Source organism: Dermacentor silvarum, chromosome 2 (assembly GCF_013339745.2).
Source record: "Dermacentor silvarum isolate Dsil-2018 chromosome 2, BIME_Dsil_1.4, whole genome shotgun sequence".
NCBI classification, from domain to species: domain Eukaryota; kingdom Metazoa; phylum Arthropoda; class Arachnida; order Ixodida; family Ixodidae; genus Dermacentor; species Dermacentor silvarum.
In genome coordinates, this window is record NC_051155.1 from 157027593 (window position 1) to 157034231 (window position 6639).

The window sequence follows — 6639 nt, forward strand, 5'->3', positions numbered from 1 at the left end:
TCTTTCACTCTCTGCCTGTCTATCTTTCTTTCTCTCTCTGAACCTCCTCTGCTCCTATGCTCTGCCTTCACCACGGAGAAAGAAAGTATTCTTTCTCCGTGGCCTTCACTCTCTCCGAGCTCGGCGATGCTATGCACGACAATGAGACCAACCTAGCAAGGCTTTAACAGCTCCGCTGCGAAAAATTCGCCGACGATTACTATACTCTAATGCGAAATTTGAGCGCAGCTCCATACGTATTTTCATTTCGCGATATATTGGCTAGCGCAGGCAATCTATCTCGCGGGGCACGTTCCAGGCTGCGCGAAGTGTGGCGCGGCTGCCTTGCTGCTAATCGGGAGATGGTGAGATCCAGCGCGTGGGTGATGCGTGGGCGCCATTCTCAGCAGCCACCGCAGACAGACCCCCCGCTCATGCAGTGATGAGCGGAGGTCTTGTGAACAGACGACGCGTGACTGCTTCGATGAACGCACCCCGCGACCGGAGCGGAGGCGAGCGAGCTCATCGAGGCACCGTAACGTCGCGCGCTACGCTGGCGCCATCTCGTAGCCATCGTCGCCGTAGTCCGCCTTCAGCGGCACTACTCCTTTCTTCTCACGCTTTTGTCATACCCTCCTCCTCCGCTTTTCTCCTCGCGCTCTCTTCGCTGTTGCCATCTTTCATCGCCCGCTGCGCTCCGCGTTCACTCTTTCATCCTTCGCTGCGCTCGTTCGCTCGGTTGCGCCAAGAACGCCGAGGGACGCCGACGCTGAACGCAGGAATGGGCGCCTAAGAGCTGTGCTCCAAAAACAGTTCTGTGACGTTGCTAAGCTGAGTGAGTTGGTAAAGGTTTAGCAATTGACGCCTAGCGTGAAACGAGTGCAGCGCTATTCTTATTATAGTTATCTATTTCGCTCTGGACGTAACAAGCGTTGTACTTATGAGAAATGTGTGAAAATTAAATGCGCCGTACGGAATAATCAAACATGGGCCGCTAACAGTTTTCCCCGTCTAACAAAAGGCAAGGAGAGCGCAGAAATGGAGAGAGTTTGTGTGGCGTCGAGCTAGCGCAGTGAGAGTAGGTAACCGAATGAGAAGTGTAGTGTCGGGTTCTCTCATTGGTCGGCTTTCCCTTGCTTAGCTCGCGATGGCGCACCGACATTCGCAGCGGCGTGCAACAAGTCGGTGAAAATGCCGCCAAAACGGATACTCAGTGAAAATATCTTGGCAGAGTGAGGTCGTATACGCGCCGAAAGGGTTCGATAACGTTATACTGCCACTCAAAAATTTTATTATACGCAAAGAAATATATTCTCGCTGGCAGCTCCGAGTAGCCAGTGCCAGAGCGATCGTCCGGCGGCCATCTTCTATTCCTTTCGTAACGGGGCAGTCTGGTTATTAAAAAATAGCCTTTGTTCAACAAAATAAGCTTTGATGCATACACGCGTCTTCTTGTATTTGGCGGTTTTGTGACGTCGCTTGATAAAAGGAGAAGCACGTGATGCCCCCAATTTTTTTTTTTCGTTGTTCGGTCTCATTGCACATAATCAATGCGTACGCACAGTTTTACATGCAGGAGTTTCGCGGTTTAGCAACGTGGCGTGACAGAGAGACGATGAATTGGGCGTGACGGTGACAAGAACTTTAATTGGTCCTGAGAAACTGTACCTACGATGGCACCGGGAGGTGAAATCCCGTTTCGTTGTCGTGGGCCCTCTGGACTGCCTGGAGCTGGATGTGGTGGTAGTCGCTTCTGGGGAATTCCTCCCACTGTTCCTTTTTGGCAAGTAGAGAGTTTTCTATGGCTGGGCACAGCCAGAGCATATGATCAAAAGAGCATGAATCGGCTCCGCATTTGGGGCACGACTGCGGGAAGTCTGGGTCTATCCTGCAAAGGGACCGCGGAGTGGGGTACGTGCGGGTTTGTAGCATTCTGAGCGGGCTAGCTTGTGGTTTGTTTATTTTGGATGAGGAGGAGAGAACCACGTCCTTTCCAAGCGGTAGCGTGAGACGATTTCGTGAAAGGTGCACAATAGATCATTCTGGATGCAAGCCTCGTTACGAGCATGGCCGTTGACAACTGCGCGGGTTGTGAAATCGCGCGCCAGCTGGTGAGCCTGTTCGTTGGGGTTGCAGCCGTGCGGTTGGACCGAGTCCCCGAGGTGGGCCGGGTACCATGAAATGTGGAAATATGCTTCCATGCTGATTTGACCGAAATTAGTAAGCGTGTTGATTACAATCCTATTCGCCCGTTTCGAGACGTTCGCCGCCGAAAAGGACCTAATGGCTGTACGGGAGTCCGAGAAGACGAAGAGGGGAGAATGTGCGCTTTGTACGACCAGGGCGATAGCCGCCTCCTCCGCCTCGTGAGCAGAATTGGTGCACACAGAGGCCGCATTCACCAGATTGGACGTGGCCCAAAAATGTTTTACCAGTCACGGCGGGCTAATGAAGGAAATGAAATAGAAACGGATTGGAAAAGCTTTACCTTATGGCGGCTGTAGTCATGTCACATCAATGTAAAAAACATAGTACAATAAAAACCATAAAAAAAACGAAAGTAGCGCCGGCGCGAGCGTCAGCGCGCAACACCATCGCTTCGCAAAATAAGCGTCAGCGTCACAATGGTTCGGTACATTCTGCGCCGCCAAATTTATTCTTATTGCTGATGTTGTTGTTGGATGAAACTATTGCATAGCATAAACGTCACCGAGAAAAAATAAAACGTGAAAGTTTGCCTGATTGCATACGAGCAACTTGAAGTCAATCTTGTATTTGTGCTCGTGAAGCCATCGGACCATGTTCGTCGGCGAGGTGAGGCATTAAGTGCTATGAAATGTGGTGTATATGTCGTGCTTCTTAAATATAAAATCCCGCTTGAAAAAATTTAGAGAACCGCTCTTAGGCGCCCGTTCCTGCGTAGAGCATCGGCGTGCCTCGTCCTCCCTCGGCGTAACCGTGCGAACGCGGAGCGCTGCGGCGACTGAAAGAAGGTGCATAGCGAAGAGAGTGTGAGGAGGAAGTGGAGGAGGAGGCTACAGGGAAAGACGCTGAATTGCCACTCGACTAGCCGCTCGAGGCACATTGCGTGTATTCGCGGGCTTATTTCACGCTCGGAAAGAACTTTTATGTAGCACGTATTGAGCACCAGAACGCTGTATCGAGAGTTTTTCATTTTATTGCGATAGCAATTATATGGACACTCCAAAACAGATTTCTGCCGTCGGCGTCGCCGTCGACGTGAGGTTCAGTATGACGTCAATGGAGATGAAATCCCACGGCGGAGAACAAACGCGCGTTCTGCGCCGTGTTCCCTTAAGGGCTGCAGAAGTAGGCGTCTCTTTCCTCCTTTACAATCACCATATATGTAGAGCAAACGCGCCTTCTTCCGACGCACGAAAGGCCGTGGGGGGGAGGGGGAGGGAAGGGAGGCGACGTTTAGCTGCGGCACCAAGTACCTATTTATATCAGAGGCTCCGGCAACAGTCACCAACGCCGCACGCATTTTGTGCGAACGCGGGCAAAACGCCGACGGCGTCGACAACAGTTCTGCGTGTTGCCGGTGCTGCTGCATGTCCAAGTTTATACAGCTGATAAAGCTACTATCATTACTCCGTATAGCTCTCTACAAATTTGCTATCGCAATTGATGCTTCGCCTTTCCGGTGAAACTGCGACAACTTTTTTCTCTACAATTTTCTCATTAACACATTTAATCTAATTATAATATTTGAGAAGGTAATCAAGTAATTAAGACTAATTTTGTAAATAGGCGGCATGCAAAACATAATCTGAATATCTCCAAGCGGCGGCCAAAGGCATTACCTTCGTTCTGTCCAGCTACGTGGCATTTGAATATTTTTAAGGTTTGGCTCATATTACGGGAAACGCCCTGTATATAATTCCGCACTTGGAGGCTCCGCCAATGGGTGCGGTGATCGGTGCGATGCCTCAATATATCCCGAAAAGAAAACACGTATAGAGCTGCGCACAAATGTTGCATTAGGGAGTATTCTAATAGTCAGTGAATTTTTACACGGAGAGATAAATAAATTGTGCTGCGACTCATTTCAAGCAGCAAGCATTCACGAAGGACCGGAACTGTTACGTCTGAAAGATATCTTGTGCCTTTACATACGTACACACACACACACACACACACACACACACACACACACACGCCCGCGCACGTGAACACACACAAGCAGACACACCCATCCTGGTACCATTAGTACGTTGAGTCATACATGCACGTAGAGTCATACAGGGCGTCAATCTTTTACCTCCTAGTTGCATACACAATTAGGAACATTCACTTGAGATTACAAAATTTTCATAGCATACCGTTCGCACTATAGAATCTGGCGCGGTTTATTCAGCGCTGTAGTGAGATGTGTAGATCAGAAGAAGGCGCAATAATTTCTTATCGCTACATGGATGAATGCAGAAGCATTGCGACTTCTCTCCGATGGTGCCTTGGCCTTGTTTGCGTAATGGTGTGGACGTCCAAGGGAGCCGGGCGCAGCTACTGACTAAGAAGTCGAAATAAAAGGTTCGCCCATCGGAGCGCACGACAGAACTCACTGAAATCAACGCACCGAACCGCAGCGCCGCGCTTCGCGTCTCTGTACAGTATGTAGATCGGCCACACAGTTGCCGGTTCCCGGCAACTCCAACTTATGCAACCGTAATCTTTACCGAGAAACGCTTTCAGTGAACGCTAGGTGCGAAGGCGAGCTTTCTGGTTCTTTTTTTTCGTTCCCCTGCACGGCCGACGCCGCCGTTGCCACGAATGCGCGCCGGTGAGCGCCTTCTGGTGGGGCTTCAAGGAACCCACCACCCACGCGGCGCCCACCTCACGTTGATAGGCTGTGACCATGTGACTTTTTGTGCCATTTCAGGGGACTCCACTGGATTTTCCGCTTGGTGAGCCATATAATGCTTTCGCATTATTAAATGTAACGTGTAATTAGTTGCACAATTTCTGTATCCTAGTGCCCAAGCGCCATCTGCAACACGCACATGACGTTTCACGTGTCTCACTAGCACTGCGCACCTGATACAGCCTGTTGATTTTTGGTCACGTGTAGGCATAGTCTGCCAACTGCGCAGCCACCCGAAATCTCTCACGTTTCGTGCTAATTCTTGAAAGGCGAAAGCCTGCCCTTTACTTTGGATACTTCTCTGAAGTTCATCTCCACCAAGTTGGGCTATTTGAATTTATTCGCATACTTGAGACGCTGTAATATACCTCAGGTCAAGATGACACAGAAATTTATTTACCAGTAGGCACTCGTACAACTGTTGTATCAACGTAGAGTACAATATAACGTACCACACATGGAATACATCGTACTTTATATAAACAAAACAGATGAACAAACAAAATAGTAAATTGCGTCTGCTTGACATTCACTTTGCCATACATCAAAAACACTATGACAGTGTATAGGCAAAAATCACAAAGATAAGGTTAACTCCGGCACTGCGCGATATCGCTATAATGTAGCCAATTTGCTTCCACATTGCTTCGTGCGCACCATAAAATGTAATCCTCACAGTCGATCTCGCAATTCGCGTGATCTTGCTTTAAATATCTTTTATATATTTCCATTATTCATAAATCAAACAAACAGCGATGAAAATTTTCGACACCCGCGTGTGACCTCTAAAGAGACCTTGAACACTCTTCTGGCTTGGTGAAAAAACACATTCAGCGTAAAGCACACGCTGCTCTGAACTTCACATCCGAATTTTGCAGTCGTGCCCAACGCGTGGAGTTCACAAGCCGAGCGGGACGTTACACTTTTCTCAAACGCCGCCTTTCAAAGAGTCGTCATCGGTGTCGAAGATGCCGGTGACATGTCTATGTCGTCATGTGCAAGATCCCCAAAGACATCTGAGTGCACTTATTCCTTCTGTTACTGTGCATATTAGTTGACACAGGCTAAAGTAAACGAAAACCTACTTTTTAAATTTCTCTAAGAATTAAGCATTTCCGGAAGAAGCCGACTATCGCCTGCACAAGCTCCACCGCGCCCACCCACGTAGGAATCATACTTTCGCCATATTTCCAATTGGTCTCGTAGCACTCGGGTGTGGCTAATTTCGATTAGTTTTGAGGAATGAACAGCAAAAAAATATATGACTGATTCCTCTTCTATGGGTATCGGTAGAACACGAAAGTGAAAGAGGCGAAAGAAGCTGTTGCATGTTGCTTCGTGAACTCACGGTCCGCTGCAGCAAAAGGCGCGCGATTTGCGGGTCGGCGACCATATTGCAGGTTTGCTTGGCGCGCGGCGTCCTATTGGCGAGCAGCGTATTGCTGCCGAGTAGGTTGGCGAAGGTACGAGCATTTTGTCCGGCTCCGTAGTTTCTTGGCAGTGAGTTGAATTGCGACGCGCTCAACTTAAGGAATGCGAGTGGCAGAGTTCGCACCGTGCGCTGCGAACGCGCGAAGGCGTTCGGCTTCACGCTGGCGTGTCTCACGCAGGACCAAAGCGAGATTCGCCAGTCAATGTCGTTTCCTTTCTGCGCCACTTAGCGCAGCAGTTTTCTTAGTTGGTGCAATCGCAAGCGAAGCAGTTGGCGGTGTGTAAGCACTGCTGACGCATGTTGAAGCTGCACTCCGTAGGTGATGAGGCGTCACAAGCTAATAGGA